Source organism: Pelophylax lessonae (assembly GCF_965119305.1).
Source record: "Pelophylax lessonae genome assembly, chromosome: 6".
NCBI classification, from domain to species: Eukaryota; Metazoa; Chordata; class Amphibia; order Anura; family Ranidae; genus Pelophylax; species Pelophylax lessonae.
The window spans coordinates 165,941,634-165,965,513 of NC_138773.1; the positions used below are offsets into that span (position 1 = coordinate 165,941,634).

Here is a 23,880-nt window from a genome sequence, read left to right on the forward strand (position 1 = left end):
CTGTACAGAGTGATGCAGACATCCTTAACCACTTAAGCCCCGGAAGATTTTACCCCCTTCCTGACCAGGGGGTATTTTGCGATTCGGCACTGCATGACTTTAACGGACAATTGCGCGGTAGTGCAACGCTGTACCTAAACAAATTTGACGTCCTTTTTTTCCCACAAACAGAGCTTTCTTTTGGTGGTATTTGATCACCTGTGCGATTTTTTGATCATGTGCTATAAACAAAAAAAGAGCGTCAATTTTGCAAAAATAACAATATTTTTCAAATTTTTTATTTGAAATTCCCCCCAAAAAAATGTAGAAATCAAAATTTTTTAACATTTTCGGCCAATTTGTTTTATGCTACATATGGTTGGTAAAAAAAAATTGCAAAAAGCGTATTTTGATTGGTTTGCGCAAAAGTTATCGCGTTTACTAACAAAGGGAAAGATTTTTGTAATTTTTGTTGTTTTTTTTTTTAACGCGTAATGGCGGCGATCTGGGATTTTTTTTGCGGTACTGCGACATTGGGGCAGACAGATCGGACCCATGACTGACATTTTTGACACTTTTGGGGTTACCAGTGACATTACTGCAGTAATCAGTGCTATACATATGCACTGTTACTGTAAAATGACACTGGTAGTGAAGGGGTTAACTTTATTTGAGAGGGAGGGGCTGTGTGTGTCCCTAGGGGCGTGATTCTAACTGTGATTGGCTGTGGCTTGAGGTGTAGGAACAATGATCAACGGTCCTACATAGTAGAACCGTATGATCACTGTTTCTACACAGGGGAGAATGACAGGCGGCTTGTTTACACTAGCCGCTTGCCTTTCTCCCTCTGTCATGGACGATCGTGAGTGAGTGGCGGACATTGGGTCCGCCGCTCACACGCGCGGGGAGGGGGGGGGGTCCGGGAGCGCGCCTCTGGCGGCGCGCGCTCGCTCCCCAGAACCTCACAGGATAGTGACGTACCTGTGAGGGGCTGACCGCCGCAGTATATGTACTTGCGGCGGTCGGCAAGTGGTTAATGAACAGTGTGCCATGAATTGGCTTAGCAATTATGGAATTGCAATTATTCTTGCTCTGCTGGAAGAGGTTCTTATATCAGCAGTCCACATATAAAAAGGGATTGGGTGGACTTATAAACTACAGAAATGCCAGGAATTAAATTTGCACAGCAGCACTGTCAGCCTGGGAGGAGGGTAGTGTTAGATGTACTAGCAGATTTAGATACTAACAAACTGAAAATTAACTCCAGCGCACACGTTATAAGCAGGTACAGCAACAGTTTTTTTCCTCATAGGATAAAGATTTTATATAAATAAATAAAAGCTGATCATTGTAAGCTCCCCTGTCAGAAATGGATTGCATCAATCCTGTAACTGCTACACCTACAAGAGAGTTTGTTCTTTTGGAAAAAAACAGACTTACTGGACAGATCAGCAGGTAAAAATAAAAGAAAAGCAAGCAATCAAGCCTAAAAAAGAAAAATAATAACACCACTAGAAAAAAATACAAATACAGTGCCTTGCAAAAGTATTCATAACCCTTGAAATGTTCCACATTGTTATGTTACGACCAAAAACGTAAATGTATTGTATTGGGATTTTATATGACAGACCAACACAAAGCGGCACATAGTTGTGAAGTAGAAAGAAAAAGGGTAGTTTTCAAAATGTTGTACAAATATATGAAAAGAGTGGTGTGCATTTGTATTCAGCCCCCGAGTCAATACTTTGTAGAACCGCCTTTCCCTGCAAGTCTTTTTTGGGGATGTCTCTACCAGATTTGCACATCTAGAGAGTGAGGTTTTTGCCCATTCTTCTTTGCAAAATAGCTTAAGCTCTGTCAGACTGGATGGAGAGCATCTGTGAACAGCACTTTTTCAAGTCTTGCCACAGATTCTCAAATGGATTTAGGTCTGGAGTTTGACTGGACCATTCGAACACATGAATATGCTTTGATCTAAATCATTCCATTGTAGCTCTGGCTGAATGTTTAGGGTGGTTGTCCTGCTGAAAGGTGAATCTCTGCCCCAGTCTGAAGTCTTTTGCAGACTAACATGTTATCTTCTAAAATCGCCCTGTATTTGGCTCCATCAATCTTCCCATCAACTCTGACCAGCCTCCCTGTCCCTGCTAAAGAAAAGCATCTCCACAACATGATGCTGCCACCACAAAATGTTTCATGGTGGGGATGATGTGTTCAAATGAATGTGTAGTGTTAGTTTTCCGCCACACATAGCGTTTTGCTTTCAGGCCAAAAAAGGTACATTTTGGTCTCATCTGACCAGAGCACCTTCTTCCATTTATTTGCGGTGTCTCCCACATGGCTTCTCGCAAACTGCAAACAGAACGTCTTCTGACTTTCTTTCAACAATGGCTTTCTTCTTGCCACTTTTCCATAAAGGCCAGATTTGTGGAGTGCACGAATAGTTGTCCTGTGGTCAGATTCTCCCACCTGAGCTGTGGATCTCTGCAGCTCCTCCAGAGTTAGTAAAGGCCTCTTGTCTGCTTTTCTTTAATAACGCTCTGCTTGCCCGGCTTGTGAGTTTAGGTGGACGGCCACGTCTTGGTAGGTTTGCCATACTCTTTCTATTTTCGGATGATGGATTGAACAGTGCTCCGTGAGATGTTCAAAGCTTGGGATATTTTTTTATAACCTAACTTTGCTTTAAACTTCTCCACAACTTTATCCCTGACCTGTCTGCAGTGTTTCTTGGCTTTCATGATGCAGTTTGTTCCCTAAGGTTCTCTAACGAGGCGGGGGGTGGCTTGATGGTGAAGCGAGCAGCTGCATAGACACGCGGCTCCGGCTCGGAACATTGCTGTCATCCTGTGTTCTTTCTCCTGCCAATTGGCACAGTGTTCTCCCCCACAGCTTTGAGCATCCCCTTGGACCGACATAATGGTAGAATATGGGCCGCCCGCACCCCCATCTGTGGCAGAGCTCACTCGGTTCTCTCCGCAAGATGGTCCTGCGACCCCAGCCTTGCCCTCAGATACACAGCAGCCTTCACTATCCTCTTCACAGGACTCCGCACCATAGGTGAGTAACTCATTACCTACTACCTTCTCTACCCAAGCAGACTCTCAATCGCCCCAGAGCTCTATTCCCTGTGTGGAAAACAGCCATGCCACGGATCCTCCCCAGGATGAACCTAGGCTGAACCTACGCTGGCACACATCATGCTTGCTATACAAAGTTGCAAGGCCTCTCTCACTGCCCAAATAGAAACCATCCACATTGATTTCTCCATATTGAAGCAGGATGTACAGAACCTTCGTGATAGAACTGAGACGGCTGAGGAACGCATTAGCTCCCTAGAGGATACAGTGCATCCCTTGTCTGCTACAATGCACACAGCTACAGATAAGCTGGTACACCTTCGAGCTAAATTAGATGACCTGGAGAACTGTTCCCACATGAACAACACCTGCTTTGTGGAGTTCCCTGAGCGTTCAGAGGGCTCTCGTCCTGAATGGTTTCTCCATTCATGCCTGCCGGATGTTTTTGGCAATGATGCACTTTTGTCTACCTTTGCAATTGAACAAGCACATCGCACACCTCTACACCCTCCTCCCGCAGGAGCCCTTCAATGCTCCCTCAATGCACAGATCCTTAATTTCCAAGACAAGGTGACCATTCTACGTCTTGCCAGGGAAAAGGGGCCGCTCAAATACAATGGCAATACCATCTCTGTCTATCCTGACTTTGCAGCCGAAGTCCAACGCCAGCAGACCTCATTCACGGCTGTAAAGGACCGTCTACATACTGAGGGCCTACAATATGCTATGCTTTTTCCTACTAAGTTACGTATCATTCACAATGGCAAAGCTCATTTCTACACAAGCCCAAAAGAAGCTATGGCCTGGCTGAATGATCACTTTGGAGATGCACCTAGGCACAGACGCAACTGATCCTGACTGTGGAAACTAGGAATATCTCCCTGACTCTTTGCTGTAGATCCTTAGATTTCCCTATCTACTTACAGAAGTTACCTTATTTGTGAACACTCACCATATCCTGGTCACTTACCTGCCCTGTTGTGGCTGCTGTTCCTCACCCGCCTCTTGCCTGTGCCCTGCTGAGGCATTACCCTACAGTGTTTGTATATAGGCCTACGGCCTACCTTCTATTCTTTTCTCCAACCCATCCCCTGGAATGTCGCATGGGCCACTGCCATTATGTACCTTTTATTTTATTTTTTTAAGCTGACTACCATCAACAACAGTTAAGGTTGTTTTTTTTTTTCTTTTTTTTTTTTAATTACAGGATCCAAGGCTTACTATGTTTGTGATTGTGGAACGGGGAGGGTTGGTTAGGGTTTTTTTCTGCTACCTAAAGGTAACTGGTATGCAAGGTTTGATTTACTATGTCCAAGTCATTAAAAGTTATATCTTGGAATGTCAGAGGTTTAAATTCACCCCAGAAGCGGTCCCTGGTCTTTTCTTTTCTGAAGAAATATAAACCACTATCAATCTGTCTTTAAGAAACACATCTTACAGACACAAAGGTATGGGCCCTTAGACACCCATAGCTGCTGGCTAACTCATTTCATGCTACTTATACAACCTACTCTAGAGGGGTCTCTATTTTACTGGCCAAGTCCATTCCTGCAGAGGTTATGCAGGGTAAAACTGACACGGATGGGAGATTTGTTATACTTGCCATACAGATTGTCTCTGTGACGTTCACATTGGTAACCTATTCTTCAAATTGTCCCTAATATGCTCCTGTCTAGGCCCCCTGGTCCCTTACTTTATGTTGGGGATTTTAATGCTGTTTTGGACCCGGCTATGGACCGCTTGGGGGGGGGGGGGGGTGGTAGTAGATCCTTTACTTCATTTACTGACTGGGCACAGATACATGGTGTTACTGAGATATGGCTGTGGAAGCATCCTGTCAATATATGTCAATAGGAATAAAAGTGATTAAAAAAAGTTTTTTTTTTTAAAAGGGACAGTGTAAAAATGAAACGTAAAATAAATAAGAAAAAAAATAAATGAATTTAAAGTGCCCTGTCCCTCGGAGCTTGTGCGCAAAAGCGAACGCATACGCAAGTCGTGCGCACATATGTAAACAGTATTTAAACCACACATATGAAGTATCGCCGCGATCATAAGAATAAGAGCAATAATTCTAGCCCTAGACCTCCTCTAACTCCTAACAGGTAACCTGTAGAAATTTTTAAAGCGTCGCCTATGGAGATTTTTAAGTACCAATGTTTGTCATCATTCTTCGAGTGTGTATAATTTTGAAGCATGACATTTTGGGTATCTATTTACTTGGAGTAACATTATCTTTTACATTATAGAAAAAAAATTGGGCTAACTTTTCAATTTTCTTATTTTTTAATTTAACCACGTCCGGTCCACGCTATAGCCTATGTACGGCTGCAGCGCGGACTCTAATTTTCGGGAGGCCGTCTTTATATGGCCTCCCAGAAGCAGGCTACCCGCGCGCTCCCGCGAGCGCGCATCGGGGAAAATCTGTGTTGGCCGTGTCCCTTGGACACAGCCAATCACAGATCGTGGTAAATAGCCAATCACAGCGGCCATTTACCACGTGATCGGACCGTGCAATGAGAGATGATCTCATATGTAAAGATATGAGATCACCTCTCATCGCCAGCTCTCTTCCTCACACAGAGACTGCGTGTGAGGAAGGAGCAGAGCCCGATCACCAGTAAGGGAACACACAGCAATGTAATCAGGGCACTGATCACCAGTGCCCTGATTACTGAAGAGGGGAAATAATGCCACAACTGCCCACAGTGCCCACCATCAGTGCCCATGGTGCTGCCAGTCAGTGCCCATCAGTGCCTGCTCATCTAGGCACTGATGGGCACTGACTAGCAGCACTATGGGCACTGAGTGTGGGCACTGATGGTGCTGCCCATCAGTGCTGATCAGTGCCATCTATCAGTATCCATCAGTGCCACCCATCAGTGTCACCCATCAGTGCCGCCTCTCCGTGCCCATCAGTGCCATCTCTCAGTGCCGCCTCTCAGTGCCCAGCAGTGCCACCTCTCAGTGCCACCTATCAGTGCTCATCAGTGCCGCCTATCAGTACGCATCAGTGCCGCTTATCAGTGCTCATCAGTGCGGCATATTAGTAACTCGTCATCAGTGCCACCTCATCAGTGCCCATAAGTGCCACCTCATCAGTGCCCATAAGTGCCACCTTATCAGTGCCCATCAGTGCCGCCTCATCAGCGCACATCAGTGAAGGAGAAAATGTTATTTATTTTCAAAATTTACTCACAGAAAATAAGAAAAACTTTTTTTTTTTTCAAAATTTTCTGTCTTTTTTTTTTTTTTCTGTAAGAAATAAAAAAGCCAGAGGTGATTAAATACCACCAAAAGAAAGCTCTATTTGTGTGAAAAAAATGATAAAAATTTCATATGGGTACAGTGTAGCATGACCGCGCAATTGTCATTCAAAGCGTGAGAGCGCTGAAAGCTGAAAATTGGCCTGGATAGGAAGGGGGGTATAAGTGCCCAGTAGGCAAGTGGTTAAAAAAAAGTGTATTTTTTCCATTAAAATTGCTATTGTAAGACCACTGTGCAAATACGGTGTGACAAAGTATTGCACTGATCTCCATTTTATTCTCTAGGTCCCTAATAAAAAAAAAAATATATACAGTGCCTTGCGAAAGTATTCGGCCCCCTTGAATTTTTCGACCTTTTGCCACATTTCAGGCTTCAAACATAAAGATATAAAACTGTAATTTTTTGTGAAGAATCAACAAGTGGGACACAATCATGAAGTGAAACGGAATTTATTGGATATTCCAAACTTTAACAAATAAAAAACTGAAAAATTGGGCGTGCAAAATTATTCAGCCCCCTTAAGTTAATACTTTGTCGCCTCACCTTTTGCTGCGATTACAGCTGTAAGTCGCTTGGGGTATGTCTCTATCAGTTTTGCACATCGAGAGACTGAAATTTTTGCCCCTTCCTCCTTGCAAAACAGCTCAAGCTCAGTGAGGTTGGATGGAGAACGTTTGTGAACAGCAGTTTTCAGTTCTTTCCACAGATTCTCGATTGGATTCAGGTCTGGACTTTGACTTGTCCATTCTAACACCTGGATATGTTTATTTGTGAACCATTCCATTGTAGATTTTGCTTTATGTTTTGGATCATTGTCTTGTTGGAAGACAAATCTCCGTCCCAGTCTCAGGTCTTTTGCAGACTCCATCAGGTTTTCTTCCAGAATGGTCCTGTATTTGGCTCCATCCATCTTCCCGTCAATTTTAACCATCTTCCCTGTCCCTGCTGAAGAAAAGCAGGCCCAAACCATGATGCTGCCACCACCATGTTTGACAGTGGGGATGGTGTGTTCAGGGTGATGAGCGGTGTTGCTTTTACGCCAAACATAACGTTTTGCATTGTTGCCAAAAAGTTCGATTTTGGTTTCATCTGACCAGAGCTCCTTCTTCCACATGTTTGGTGTGTCTCCCAGGTGGCTTGTGGCAAACTTTAAACGACACTTTTTATGGATATCTTTAAGAAATGGCTTTCTTCATGCCACTCTTCCATAAAGGCCAGATTTGTGCAGTATACGACTGATTGTTGTCCTATGGACAGAGTCTACCACCTCAGCTGTAGATCTCTGCAGTTCATCCAGAGTGATCATGGGCCTCTTGGCTGCATCTCTGATCAGTCTTCTCCTTGTATGAGCTGAAAGTTTAGAGGGACGGCCAGGTCTTCGTAGATTTGCAGTGGTCTGATACTCCTTCCATTTCAATATTATCGCTTGCACAGTGCTCCTTGGGATGTTTAAAGCTTGGGAAATCCGGCTTTAAACTTCTCCACAACAGTTTCTCGGACCTGCCTGGTGTGTTCCTTGTTCTTCATGATGCTCTCTGCGATTTAAACGGACCTCTGAGACTATCACAGTGCAGGTGCATTTATACGGAGACTTGATTACACACAGGTGGATTCTATTTATCATCATTAGTCATTTAGGTCAACATTGGATCATTCAGAGATCCTCACTGAACTTCTGGAGAGAGTTTGCTGCACTGAAAGTAAAGGGGCTGAATAATTTTGCACTCCCAATTTTTCAGTTTTTTATTTGTTAAAAAAGTTTGAAATATCCAATAAATTTCTTCATGATTGTGTCCAACTTGTTGTTGATTCTTCACAAAAAATTACAGTTTTATATCTTTATGTTTGAAGCCTGAAATGTGACAAAAGGTCGCAAAGTGCAAGGGGGTGAAAACTTTCACAAGGCACTGTATATATATATGATGTTTGGGGGTTCCAAGTAATTTCCTAGCAAAAAATATTGATTTTAACTTGTAAACAAGTGTCAGAAATAGGCCTGGTCCTTAAGTGGGTAAAGATTTACTATGCCCATTTCTTCTTCATACCTATAATAAAAAGGCCCTAGAAGTTGGAATTCTCCCTCCCACTATGCAAGAGGCTCTGATTATTCCGTTATTAAAACCCCGTAAAGATCCTCTTAAATGGGACTCATACCGCCCAATTTCTCTTATTAATGTGAATGTTAAGATCCTAGCTAAAGTGCTGGCTAACCATCTGAACACTGATTACAAAACTGGTAAGGAGAGATCAGGGAGGTTTTATACCAGGCCAGTCAACAAGAATTAATATTCGTAGGTTGTTCTATAATTTACAGTATCCCCATGATTGCCACCCTACTCATACTATTGTGTCCCTAGATACATGTAAGGCCTTTGATAGTGTAGAATGGCCCTATTTATTCCAAGTGTTACAGCTTTATGGATTTGGCCCTCGCTTTATATAATGGACTCCTCTATACCTCACCGTTAGCCCGTATAAGAGTAAACTCCCATGTTACGGACGCCTTCCCTATAACCAGGGGCACTAGACAGGGAGGTCCTTTGTCACCCCTCCTATTCACCCTAGCTGTGGAGCCTTTTGCTGTACATATCTGTAGTTCCCCTTTCATTAAGGGTCTACCTATTGATACTATAGAGGAGTGTATCTCGCTTTACGCAGATGACACCTTGGTATATCTGGCTGACACTCATGACTCCCTTAAAAATCTTCTATCTGAAATTAACACCTTTGGCGACTACTCTGGCTTCCGGGTGAACTAGGGCGAATCTAACCTTTTTCCTTTAGGCAAGGCTGCGACATCAATTGTTCACCTGGACTCCAGACTACAAATTGGGTCTTATTTTAGATACCTGGGTGTTAATAGTTCAATTACCTTTATCTTTGTATATTAATAACAATCTATGCCCCTGATATCTAAGTTGCAAACAGACCAAGCAATGGATGGATTTACCCCTGGACGTCATGAGAAGGGCCAATATTTTCAAAATCATATATCTACATAAGCTGCTTTACATTATGGACTATTCCCCTTGTAAAATCCCTAAATCTTTAAACACATTGTTACAATATGCACGGCCTTCCTATGGAATCGCCGTTCCCCTAGGGTGGCACTTGAAACACTGACTCCCAGCACACCTGGCGGGTTTGGCGTTTCCTTTTTTTTTGACTGGCTACATCCAATTGCCGCGAATGCCTGTACCACTACGAAAGGGGCTATCGCTTTCTCCTTAGAAACTGTTCATAATATTATCTATAGGGGCCGTGTTCCAACTTGCCCAGGCACATCAATGCTAAATACCTCCCTCTCCCTATTTCGGATCATAGTTATGAAAATCTCCAAAGAATGGTGGTTGACATCCCCTAATAACCCTCTGTGGTTCAACTCTAACCTGCCTACTCCCTGCCTGACCCACAACAATGGTACTCCAAAGGGGTTAAATATTTGTGCAACTTATACACTACACAGGGTTTTAAGTCCTTTTAACAATTGTGCATGGACTTTGACATACCACGCACCTATCTGTTTACTATTACCAGCTTCAACGTGCTATCTGTGCACAGTTTGGTTCTCTGGACAATCCTTATAAAGTGCCGCCACTGAAAAAAAATGTTAAGACATCCTGACCCTACTAAACTTATTTCCACATATTATGCTGCTCTTGTTACAGACTAACTCTAGATTTCGGGCTGCGCAGACGAAGTGGGCTTCCCTGCATATTCCTCTTACAGAGGACGACTGGTCTGAATTTAGTGATACATATAAATCCTCAGGTCATATCCTCCAGAGACCGCATTATCCAACTAAAGGTCTTTCACCATTCCCATGTTACTCCAGTCAAGCTATATAAAATAGGGGTTGTCCAATTCAGCTAAATGTATTAAGAGGCTGTAGCCAAACCGCTGACTTTCTTCACTGTTGCTGGTCCTGCCCCTTGGTTCAGGACACTTGGATAGCTATAGGTTCTGTTATCTCCTCTGCATTGGGTCTGCCAAACATTGTAAATCCCAAGAATTGCCATCTGGGTGTCTTTGGTGATCTGCATGTCCCCTCTCACGCTAAGAGCCTACTATGTATCTTATATTACAATGCCAAGAAATCCATTTTATTGTCATGGAAGGGACTGCAGCCCCTCACAAGATCCCTATGGTTAAAATTAATCAGTGATTCGTTACCCTAGTATAAACTTACATTTGATACTCAGGAAAAGAGCTAAAAAAATTCATAAAACATGGGGTAGATTGATGGCTAGCCCTCTGACACTTACTCCAAATGTCAGTGTGATAGCAATCTTACTCCCTGTTTGTGCAACACACCCTATTCACTTTGACTAATATTTCCCTAAACCGAAACTCTGCGGCTTGTATAATTCTTGGTGACCACACATTTATAAATATGTGTGATGATAATTTTATATTGTTTAAAGCTCTCTTGAGTGCATATTTTTATTTTTTTGCACTGCTCTGGGCAAGGTTGTTGTACTGCGGTATGTTTCTCTGTCTTTGAAACTCAATAAACAAACCTAAAAAAAAAAAAAAAAAAAGAAGAAGTTCTCTAACAAACCTCTGAGGGATTTACAGAACAGCTGTATTTATATTGAGATCAAATTACACACAGGTGGACTCTATTTACTAACTAGGTGACTTCTGAAGGCAATTGGTTCCAAAAGATTTTAGTTAGGGGTATCAGAGTAAAGGGAGCTGAACACAAAGGCATGCCACACTTTTCAGATATTAATTTGTAAAAAACATTTATCATTTTCTTTCCACTATACAATTATGTGCCACTTTATGTTGGTCTATCACGTAAAATCCCAATAAAATAAAATTTACATTTTTGGTTGGGACATGACAAAATGTGGAAAATTTCAAGGGGTATGAACATTTTTTCGAGGCACTGTATGCATAAAGCTGAATTTCAACTTTCTTTTTACTAGAACTGAATAAAATGATTAATACCAGCCTAGATTATACCTCTGTATTATATTACTCTTTTGTCTGCAGATCCCCTGATATTTAGGTGTGGCTTTGTGTCATGTGACACTCTGTATATCCTGAAGATAGGCTCTGTCCCGTCCCTTCCACAGCCATTTCCTGCAGCAACTACAGTGTCAGGGCACAAACACCAGGAGAAGGACTTTAGGACCCAGCAGCACTACCAGCAATTTACCTGGGCCTATTTAAGGAAACCTGCCAGTGATTTTAGTTGCTGGTTGATCTTCAGCTCCTCCAGTGTGTTATCCCTGTGATATTCCAGTTCCTGTCTCCTGTTACCAACCCGGCTTGTCCTTGACCGGTCTCCTGATTGCTTCCTGTGTTTGACCTCGGCTATCCACCTGACCACGCTTGCTCTGATATCCACCTGGCTCCTGATCTCGGCTATCCACCTGACCACGCTTGCTCTGATATCCACCTGGCTCCTGATCTCGGCTATCCACCTGACCACGCTTGCTCTGATATCCACCTGGCTCCTGATCTTGGCTATCCACCCGACCAGGTTCCAGTCTCAGCATTATCCAAGTCCTGCAAACACCTCACGGGCGCCACCTGTCTGCTGATTCCACTCCAGCTGTACTCTGGATCCTCCTGCACACAATCCAGCAGGCGACCCGTGCTACTTTGGGCTTGACCTCTCCTGTTCTCATCCTCAGGGGGGTCTGGAACTTAGCCGCAAGGGAAGCCCTCTCTCTCCATTGGCCTCTAGCACCAGGTACGTGATATACAGTCTGTGCACTCCCCTTTGTAGTCAATTTTAGGTCATTCAGCAGATGTAGTAACTTCCTTCACAGCTCTGATGGCGGGTGGGATGGTATACATCCTAATTAGCATTCCATCCTGCCCAGTCACACCTACAGAGACAGTCCAAACCTCCCAAATCCCACCTCACAGATCACAGCATTATACAAGAAGGAAACCTCTTCATACACAGCCTGTTCTAAAAGCTAGCCGTGCTGCTGCTGGGCAGGTTTGGATGGATAACAATTTGAATTCAACCCTGCCCAGTTAAATATGTCGACCAGTGTGAACCGGGAGAGTTCCACCCCTCAGGTCCTGCCCTTCCAGAGCCCTGCTCTCTATGAAGTGATTTATTTACATATAAATGAAACAGTTACATAATACCCTCCCATAGCCCTTCCTCTGCAGTCCTCTGTAAGCCAGTATTCTTTGGCATGCTTCAAGACAGGAATGACACAGGAGGAGGTATGATACACATTTACAACACATTCAAATATACAGTGCAAAAAAAAAACAAACCTTATGATCTCTAACAGCCTAATGGGGGTCAGTTGTATGTATGGAAGATCACAATGTTCCTTGAAAAGACCTGTACCAGGTTCATAGATTATAGAAAAGGTTGATTGACTTGATTGCACAATGTTCTTGGCCCCTGCTGGAGAGCCAAAAGACCATCTGTATAATAGTAATTCAGTTCAGGCTCTGAGTGTAAACCGAGTGAAAACCTCATATAGTCTGTAAATTCTTAGATAAGATTTTTGTAAGAATTTTTTTTTGAAATTTAACCCATGTATGGCGGGCCTAAGGAGGAGAAAAAAATTCTTATTTGTTGAAAGTTTCTCAATCCGAGAAACATTTCAGACAAAACGTGAGTGGGTACAACAAAATGAATAACTCCCGATTTCTCTGCCTATCAAATCGTATTGGGTGCTATGTACTGCAGGTTGTCTAATTAAAAGCTAGGAATCAGTGGCAACAGACAGATTAGCCCTGTCTTACCTTATCCACCTTGGGCCTACTAGGGTCCCGTCATGGTGGGCAAATCCATGAAGAAATATTCAGGGTCTGGAAATCAAAGAAATAGACCAAAGCCCTGGACCTGTATATTACCCTGCAGCTAACTACACATGCACTTTGTGCCAAGGTCACCATCTAACGTAGGATCCAATGCCCGAAGCAAACATTACAGAACAGATCCACACTGTGGGGTCTGGGTATAGCCCACAAAGTAACACCAAAGGGTACTAATCTGGAACATGCCAGACAGCCCAAGGTAATAAGCAGTCAAATATTGATAGAAGTACAAGAAGAACAAAATGGAATGGTTTAAAAAGAAAAACCACCTCTCCAGAGAACAGGTCCATTACCTAAAGACAATAGCAAAAACAGGAGTCTCCTGAAGTGGGCGGGGTTATATGGGTGCATGAAGAAGGTGGCCCTAGCAAGGGTTTTGCCAGAGTCCAATCACCTGAAAGTTACCTGCAAACCCTTTGTCTTGTACTGTATGTTTAAGATACAGGAGTTTGATAAACAGTAGGGATGCACCGATCTGACTTTTTTGGTCCAGATCCCGATCTTTTGCTTTGTGAAATCGCCGATCCCAAGTCCGATCGGGAAGTACTGTTTTGTGAGCTTATAACAAAATAATACTTCCGGATCGGTATCGGCAGATACCTTATAACAATTTTGCATTCAAAATCTAAAATTTTATGGGTTTAGTCTTTAAGAGGTTAAACTTCCCTCCTCCGGCAGATGGAACGAAAAGATACATTGTAATCATTGTGTTTACTTAACTGGGAGAGTTGAAAGGCATTTGCAGGAGGCTCTTTTTTTTTTTCCTTTGACAGCTGTTCTCTGCTCTCCCACATGCTATGTAAAGAGCGAAACCGGATCAGCCCGTGGATCTCTTAATTTTACCGATCCCCCGATCCAGCTATTTTGCCTGTATCGGGGCCAATATCCGATCCGAATATCGGATCGGTGCATCCCTAATAAACAGTTGCACAAATATCATGTAACATAAATTGCAACTACACAATTTTGTTCTACATGGCCTCTGCTTTTAGAAAAAAATATAACTTGGGGTTTTAAGTAATTTTGTAGAACAAATGAAGAAACTGCCCTGGATTCAAAAAGATGAACCAAGGAGAACAGTGAGCAGCACAGTATTGACATCATCAAATCTCAGTTGACTAGGAGTCAGAAGAAGAACTGGCATATCCCACACAGGAGATATACAGCTATAAAGCTGTGGCCACACGAGTGCAAGTTGTCCAGCAAAAAAAAACAAAAAAAAACAACAAATCAAAAAACTGTTATAACTGTATCAGTGTTAGCCAGAATTCCGCTTTAAATTGTTAGTCACTTAAGCCTATCTAAATCTACTAATCCATCTCACACAGCTCTCTTCAATGATTGACAATGCTGCTGTCCAAGAGTGGCTACACTGCTACTCCACAGATACAGTGGAGGAGTGAGTGTAGCCACTCAAAGACAGGAGGAGTTTTACTGGCTGATCCCCAGATGAAAATAAAGGAATCAAAGCTTGAAAAAAAAAAAAAACGAATGGAGCTACTACATCCAATGACTGGTAAGCTGCAATATACAGTATAAACATTTTTTTGCTTTTGGGTTTATCAGCGTTTTAAAAGGATATCCATCTGTGTTGAAAGAAAACAAACACATATAAAAGCTTAAATTCAGCTAACAAGTGTTAAGTGAAAACAGCAACAAGCATTTTTTTTATTGGAAAAAAGGTTTAAGCCGTATGAATAAAAGGTGACTAGAAAGCACCTCCCAACCCATTGATATATGGGTTGTTCAAGGTGTAACTGAAACTTTTTCTGGATAGCTTTGCCTGTTAAACGAAGTTGAAAAATAGCAGACCTACAGGCAATAGCAACAATTAATAATAATGTATAAAAAATAAAACACACAAAACAACATGAATAATATGCCACCATAAACAAAGTATGCCTCTATAGCGCAATGTAGTCCCAAGGGTTGGCAATACATAGCAATCCCAGCTGTCAATGGTGTGCAGTAATTTCAGCTTCAATGTCAAGTCCAGATGAGGCAATGAACACGAGTCACCAAGGAGCTCAATAGGAAATTGACTCACAGAAAAAAGGCGCAAGCAAAAGCATTCTTCTTTATTTGTAAAAAAAAAAAAAAAAGTACAGGGGGCAGGTCCATCGGAAAGAGGCAGTGCAGAACCTCAGCACCACTAATAGTTAACCCCTCAATTCCCTTTAAGAATTGTAAAATTACATTAAACTTAAAAGTCCAAAAATCTTAGAAAACATTTTAAAGCATTTCAAATGGGACTTTAAAGACAACATCAGTAAGACATGAATTAAAATGATTTCCACTTTTTAAAGGATAAGAAACAAATTAAAATAAAAATCATTATAGTGCAAATTTAAAACAAAAATAACTAAACCTGTTCAGGACCTCATGAAAAAGGGCTGCTCTGCAAAAGTGCATGTGACCCCATAGGTTGACAGATTGTTGTGGAAATTACACATTACATATTTCCTTATTAATTAAGTGGCTCACTGCATTCTAAGCCTCCAAGTCCTGGTCAAGAAGCCATATAAGGTCATATGTATAGCTTATACCTTTCTGATGTAAGGCTTGAGGAATGCAGTATGACCAAGCCCACCCTTCTCCCTTAAAAGGTGAAGTCACTGTCCAAACAATGGATAAGCGAGCCCTTTCTCCTCAGGAATGTGAATGTCATATTGTTGCTTACAAGGGTGTTAGCTTGGGGGATGGTATATTCCTTATACCCAAGTCTAAATACCACTGCCCAAGCTGCTAGAGTTTAGTCTCACCCAGAACATCCATGAAGCAAGTGTCTGGTCCTGATTACCTGTGCCATGTTGCATAATAGCAAATGGGACTCCATGGCGGGAAACATCTTTAGTTAAGTATTCTTGTTATATTTTCCTTTATCTTTATCTGTATCTGCCAGTCTTGTATTATGTTCCTAATATTGTAATAGTTTGTATGTACAGAATGTTTTGTATAGTAAAAACACATTTATACACAACAGAGGTCTGAGCTTCCTTGATTATACCGCAAAGTAGCCTTGCTAGATAGACGCAAGCAAAAAACAGATGCACCAAAAACTTAAGGACAGGTGGTACAGTTCCAATAGATCCAACCATAACAGATGAAAAACAAATTTAAGAAAAAAAAAGAAAAAAAAAAAAGTATAATAATAATAATAATATAGAGAACATCAAAAGGTATAAGAGAATTTATAATCCCAACAACTAATATACAGGTTCATCTCATAAAATTAGAATATCATCATAAAGTTATTAAAGTTATTTATTTCAGTAATTCAATTCAAAAAGTAAAACTCATAAATCTTACATAGATGTGTTACACAAAGAGATAAATATTTTAAAGCATTCCTTTCTTTTAATTATGATGACTAAGGCTTACAGCTAGTGAAAACCCAACACTAAAATCTCAGAAAATTTGAATATTACATAAGACCCAAAAAAAAAAAAAAAGGGATTTTTGACTTACCGTAAAATAAATTTCTCTGATGTTCATTATCAGACACAGCTCCTGATTCTTCTTAACCATTGAGTTATGCTGCCCCCTACTGGAGTAGGACACTAGGCAGAAAAAAAACTTGAATACACATATGGAGCAGTCCTGGAGGTATACTCCCATTTCCTGCTATAGGTACTCTGTTTTGTTACAAGCAGTGTCAGAAGAAAAAAACCCCAACTCCATAGAGAGGTGCTGTATCCATCAATAAAAGTCAGCGAAATGGATTTTACGGTAAGTCAAAAATCCCATTTTCTCTTTCGTTCATTGACGGACACAGCTCCTGATTCTTCTTAAACCATTGGGATGCCCCAAAGCAGTGTCAAACATGAGGGTGGGAAACAGCTGAAAAAAATTCCCAAGGCTAACCATAGCCAACCAGGGAACATGGAGCGCAACCATAAATAATTGGAGCTCACCTGAAAAAAACAATACACCCTCAAAGAGGACCAGGTCCTCTAAACAGCAGCCAGCAAAAACCTTGTGGCCAAATGAAGCATCCCCAGATGCCAATACAACCACTTTGTAAAAGCGCGCACCGACGACGAAGTGGCCGCCTTGCAAACCTACGTCACTCACGCTTGATGACCGAAAGCCCAGAAGACACTAAGCGCCCTAGTAGAGTGCTCCTAAACAGGAAAAGAGGAACCTGACCCCTGATGCAATAGGCCTGAACCACCGTCTGTCTTATCCATCTGGATATGGTTGCAGAAGAAGCAGACAACCCATTGTGAGGTCCGTCTGTTAGCACAAATAGAGAGTCTGACTTCCTAAAAGACTCTGTAGCTGCCAGGTACACCCTAATTTCCCGGACCACATCCAAGACATGCAAGGCAATTCCCTTCAGATGTTTAGGCCTGGGACACAGGGAAGGCAACACAATGTCTTCATTCAAAAGACAGTCAGAGACCACCTTAGGAAGGAATGACAGACAGAGGCAAAACACCACCCTACCCTTGTGAATCACCATAAGGTGAACGACAGGATAACGCCATCAGACACCCTGCATGCAGAGATGATAGCCACCAAGAAGGTCACCTTCTGGGGCAGCGTAAGCAGGGAAACTTCCCGAATATTTTCAAAGAGAAGCTTTAGTAGAGCTGAAAGCAACACATTAGGATTCAAGGGCAGCAACGGAGCTCGCACTGAAGGTCGGACACCCTGAAGAAAAAGTATGCACCAGAGAGTGTGTGGCCAAAGGTTGTTGGAAAAAGGCCGCCAAAACCCAATACCTGGCACTTGATGGTAGGCAAGGCCAAGTTCTGTTCAACCCCCGTTGAAGGATGGTTAAGATCCGATCCACTGAGAAGGAGCGAGGATGAACCCTAAATGACTCACACCGCAATGTACCTCTTCCACGTACGATGGTACAGTAGATCTTCCTAGAGGCAGATTTCCTTGCTTTTAACAGCATAGGAAGCACTGATTCAAACAAACCTCCATACTTCAGCACCTGGCATTCAACAGCCAAGCCGTTAAAGCCAGCGACTGTAAAGCAGGATGGAAGATTGGTCCTTGGGACAGCAGATCCTCCTAGAGAGGAAGTCCCCAAGGAGCATCAGTGACCAGCCGAACCAGCGCAATGTCTGGAGTTTTTCTTGAGAAAGAAACACTCTGACTGAGGCCGAGTCCAGAGTCAGACCCAGATAGTCCAGTTTTTGTGGACAGAACCAACGCAGACTCCTGAATTTTCAGGATCCCACCTTACTCCCTCAGAGTTGGCAGAGCAATCTCCAGTAGTCAATCAGAGCAGTAGGAAACTCCCCTCGCAGAAGATCATCCAGGTACCCCAGTACCGCGATCCCCTACTGACTCAAACAATGCTAGCACTGGGACCAACACTCCTGTGAAGACCCGAGGTGCGGAGGTAAGACCAAAGGTCAGTGCCACAAACTGATAATGCTCCTCATCCACGGCAAAATGGAGGAAGCGCTGGCGACCAGCACATATCAGAATGTGCAGGTAAGCGTCCTTGAGGTCGATAGAAGCGAGAATAAATCCCCCTGATGTAGGGATGCCGCTACCATGTGAATAGACTCCATGCTGAACTTTTGTACTTGCACAGCGCCTTGAGGTCCAGAATTGGACGTACATTGCCTTCCTTCCTGGGGACTGTAAAGAGGTTTGAGTAAAAAAACCTTGCAAATGTTCCGAAGTTGGAACCGGAACAAATCACCCCTTGAAGTAACAAGTCTTGCACTGCCCCAAAGAGACCCCATAAGCGATCTGGAGACAAGTGCAGGTTGGAAGGACAAGACCGAACGCGATCTCGTTTCCTGACCGGATAACTTTGTGGACCCACTTGTCCTGTACCAGGGAGGTCCATGGATCCGGAAACCAGTGAAGACGTCCCCCCACCCCAGAGACGGGTGAGGGCACCCCTTAATGCAAAGGCAGCCTTGTCCGCAGGTCTGAAAGAGCCCGCTCGTGGCTTGCCAGACCAAGTGCTCTTTAAACCTCCGGTGGAGGCCCTGACTTTTGATCCCTTGTCTTGAGATCCGGAGAGACGAACAGGCCGCTTAGGAGCCGAGGAGAATGGCCCACGTCTCTGACTGGGCTTCTTGCCCTTGGTAGCTTGCGGAAGATCAGATAAGGCCTTCTTAGAAGTCTAGTCCGCAGACCAGCATTTCAGCCAGACAATACCCAGAAGGACCACTGCGGATAGACTTCCTAAAAATCACAGGAGCCGCATCCAAAGAGGCATCACAGACAAACTGTAGCCCCTGGACCAACAGGTCCGCCAGCTCAGCAAAGACAGGAGAAAGCTATTCTCCCTCCAGGTCCCGGCGTTAAAAGCTGCCCTCATATTAACTGAACCTGTAAAGGTCGGGGACTCCTTAACTGGGATAAAGGTAACTCAATTTGACCTGGAAACCGGCGAGTCCACTTCAGGTGGGACCATCCACCTTTTATGCAGTAAATCCTCATAAGGATACCGCAAGCAAAAAACACAAAGCAACCACTGCGCTTTGGATCACCCCACTGTTTTGTGACAATGTTGTCAAGGTAAGCGGAAAGAGAAACATCTTCGCAGCTCTGGAGGGCCTGTGGGTGCCTAAAGAAACCGGTGCCTCTGACGCGGCATCGACCGCAACCTCCATTTTTAAAGTTTCACGCACTGACACCAACCGTGCATTCATCAGCGCCTATTTAAGCGCAGCTAGAGGAGCAGAAGAATCATCCACACTATCTGAGCACTCAGGGTGCATGGACACAGACCCAGTAGGGTCGCTATATGATGAGCTTACCCCGAAAATATAATTAGGGGAGGCTGCCCACTGCGATTCTGCAAAGGGGACGCTGGCCAAGGGTCAACAAATGGACCACCTATTGGACCCTGCAAAAAAACAAGGGGGTCACCCTCTGAGCCCTCCATAGAGGACATATTAGGATATAGCCCCCTTCAAAGGGGGCCGCCCACCGTGACGCGGGTGCGCAGGCAGGGTACCCTCACTAAAACAAGGCAGGTGCCCCACACAATAATGGGAAGAAAGACTGACATTAAAAATGAAGCGCCCCCACAGAGCCACCCTGTCCAAGGGAGGTGCCAAGCGGACCATATGGCCCAGCAGGCCGCAAGCCTTGGCCCAGCCGCAATTGCACAGATCCTCAGCTCGGCAGATGCCTGAAGGAAGAGTGAGGGCTTCAGCTACACGCACTGGGGCCCCTCCCCAACGGCGGCGCACGACTCGGCTGCATGGCCCTGTAGACCACAGACTACTTCAGCCATGTTCATAGGGGCAGCCTCATGTAGTTTCCGAGTAGTAGGCCTGCAAAGCCGCGGCCTAAATTTTCAGCTGGATCAGGCCATGTGAGGCCCGCGGATGCTAACTATCCGCTCCCCCAGCCTCACTACTGCCACACGGAAACCAGAGGACATCCCTGCCCTAGTCACCAACCCCCAGGATGGCAAGGAACCCTGCTTAACCCCCCCATTGCACACCAGGGAAACCTGGTCAACTCCAACCCTCCCCCCTTAAGAGCATGTGGCAACAGCCAACTCATAACCTCACCCAGGGAGGAGGGGGGGGGCGAAAGACCCAAAGTGACTAAAATTTAGAGGGGCTCGGGGGAAGGGAGGGGAACCTGGAGGTCCAACCATCCCAGGGAGGGGCCCATGTCCACCCAAAAACCCTCCAGGGGTAGAGGGGAGGGGGACTGCTACTTATCACACCAGGAACAGGGTGGGAACCGTTCCGGACAGGACACCACTCCATCATAAATATGGGTGCTGTCGATCCCACGAGGAAAAGCTGCAACTCAGGCTGAGACCAGTTGGTATGCATCCTCACGAGACGTTTAACTTGCAGGCCAGCCCCCTTCCAGTGTGGCAATGTCGCGGCCGACCTAGCTCGGAGCTTTGGTCTGCACACACTCACTGGCCAGACTGGGGGGACCCGAAGGAACTATATTATCCAGTTTGTGGAGGAAAAAAAATTCCATTTAAGATGAAAAAAAAAAAACTGCCAGGACCAGAGCTCTCAACAAGGAAAAAGGTCCTTACTCCTGACTAGGCAGAAAAAAACTGAGTACCTATAGCAGGGAGTAGGAGTATACCCCTTTAACTGCCCCATAGGCATAGTCAAGTTTTTTCCTGCCTAGTGTCCTACTCCTGTAGAAGGGGAAGCATAACCCAAAGGTTAAGAAGAATCAGGAGCTGTGTCTGTCCCTGAACGAAAGAGAAAAAGGATTTTTAATACAGAAATGTTGGTTTACTAAAAAGTATGTCCATGTAGTATAGTATGCACTCAGTGCTTGGTCGGGGCTCCTTTTGCAAGAATTACTGCATCAATACGGCGTGGCATGGAGGCGATCAGCCTGTGGCACTGCTGAGGTGTTATGGAAGCCCAGGTTTCTTTGACAGAGGCCTTCAGCTTCACATATTATAATGTATATAAAAAAAATACTATAGAGTTTGTGTGCAGAGGGTCCAGTATGACTGACTGCCACATCCCTAATTGGATACGTGAAAGCAAGGATATCCCTCAGTGGGACTTTGTAGGCAGTCAAGGAGAAGGTGTAATTAAGTAAAAATTTTATTTTATTTAACAAAGAATAAAAACATAAAAAAACATCATATAAAAACAATAGGACAATTCATGTGCATAGGTACAAATATAGTGCTGGTTCAGAGGGTGAACAAATCGGGAAATCAATCCCATATTATCACTAATACCAACATGTTTCGGAAAATCCTTCTTCAGGGAATAAATCTGAACACAGTATTAATCGCCTAGTGCACATACAGAGTATTACACTGAGGTATTGGATTCCAAATGCCTGTTTCACTTGGGGTGCAGCACAGGTAGGCCCTCAGTAAAGGGCTCGCTAGGGATCAGCTGAATATGAATCGATTATAAAGGGGATTTTTTATCTTTTATACAGAGCAGTCTCCCTCCACCTTGTATTCAAGGGAAGGAGGGGATCTACCAGATCTCGGCCATATAAACTGCCCTTAAGGATCGTCACAAATGCCAATTTGTTGCATAGATCTGTTCAAGATAGAGAGGATTCATGTCTGTTGTGAAGGACATCCTTGACTGCCTACAAAGTCCCAATGGGGGATATCCTTGCTTTCACGTATTATAATGTAAATATTGATTATGTTTGTTTTGTTTGCGTATATCAGATTTGTTGAGTCCGACACAGAGAAAGAAGATGAAAAGAAAAGTAATCACAATAGGGATACCTATAGCGCTTGCTATTTGCTCCCTAGTGGAGATTCATAAATTAACTATTACTAAAAGTACATTGCCAAAAAATATATATCAAATACACTGATAAATATAAATAGTGTATAAATTAATAAACCACTCATAAATAAATGTCCATCCAGTGTATGGTGATAAATTGATCAATTGATACAATTAATAAAAATAAGTCCAAACACAACTAAGGTGACTAAAGTGCTGGTGCTTCTTCCTTTGACTTCTTGGTGCTTCCTTCACCGTGAAAAATAAATGAAATGCCCACTCACCAGATACTGTGGGTCCTATATGTCTTATGACATTAGAACCAACCGTGCTTATTAGAAGATCCTTTCCAGGTTCGGATTCCCTCTCCCTGGGTGTAGACAGCCGCTGCGGTTAGACTTCCACCATGAGATGTGTCTCCTCCAGCCACGATCCACTTATTGGGATGTGCTTCCCCTGTAAATCAGCTCCAATCACAAGCCGTGATGGGGGAATAAACGGATAGTGTGGTATTGTTTTTCCAATAAAATTTATTTCACACACCCCGCACACTTCAACGGTACAAATCCATAAAAAATTCCCATAGGGGAGTATAATCAGGTGTCATGCACATCCAAGGTTCAAATCTGCAGCAAATTATCTCCATGCACCAGAAGGCTGTGGAAGTGAGTGCTGAGGCTGGAAAGGTTTCAAGCAGGTGAACTGATCCGTTGCTGTGTGTGAACAGCACCAAAGAGACACAGATTTCCTCGTTTTCCCACTAACGAAACGCGTTAGCTGGAACGCACGCCGTGACGTCATACGTGCTCGAGTGGAACGCAAGCCGGAACTACCGCTCTCCACTGACTGAGCTCACGTGTATGACGGTCCTGTCTGTTTGATTGTTACTGTTTGGATTGATCAGGTTTTGCCTCACCTTTTGCTGCAAATTTGAACCTTGGATGTGCATGACACCTGATTATACTCACCTATGGGAATTTTTTATGGATTTGTACCGTTGAAGTGTGCGGGGTGTGTGAAATAAATTTTATTGGAAAAATAATACCACACTATCCGTTTATTCTCCCATCACGGCTTGTGATTGGAGCTGATTTACAGGGGAAGCACATCCCAATAAGTGGATCGTGGCTGGAGGAGACACATCTCATGGTGGAAGTCTAACCGCAGCGGCTGTCTACACCCAGGGAGAGGGAATCCGAACATAAGACATATAGGACCCACAGTATCTGGTGAGTGGGCATTTCATTTATTTTTCACGGTGAAGGAAGCACCAAGAAGTCAAAGGAAGAAGCACCAGCACTTTAGTCACCTTAGTTGTGTTTGGACTTATTTTTATTAATTTTATCAATTGATCAATTTATCACCATACACTGGATGGACATTTATTTATGAGTGGTTTATTAATTTATTAATTTATACACTATTTATATTTATCAGTGTATTTGATATATATTTTTTGGCAATGTACTTTTAGTAATAGTTAATTTATGAATCTCCACTAGGGAGCAAATAGCAAGCGCTATAGGTATCACTATTGTGATTACTTTTCTTTTCATCACTGG

General features: G+C 43.5%; 1 protein-coding gene across 1 annotated transcript in view; it reads right to left on the bottom strand.

Annotated features, from left to right (window-relative positions):
• Positions 1–23,880, bottom strand: part of KATNIP (katanin interacting protein) — a gene marked incomplete at its 5' end in the record, with an annotated part of 198,564 nt that overhangs the window by 112,731 nt on the left and 61,953 nt on the right.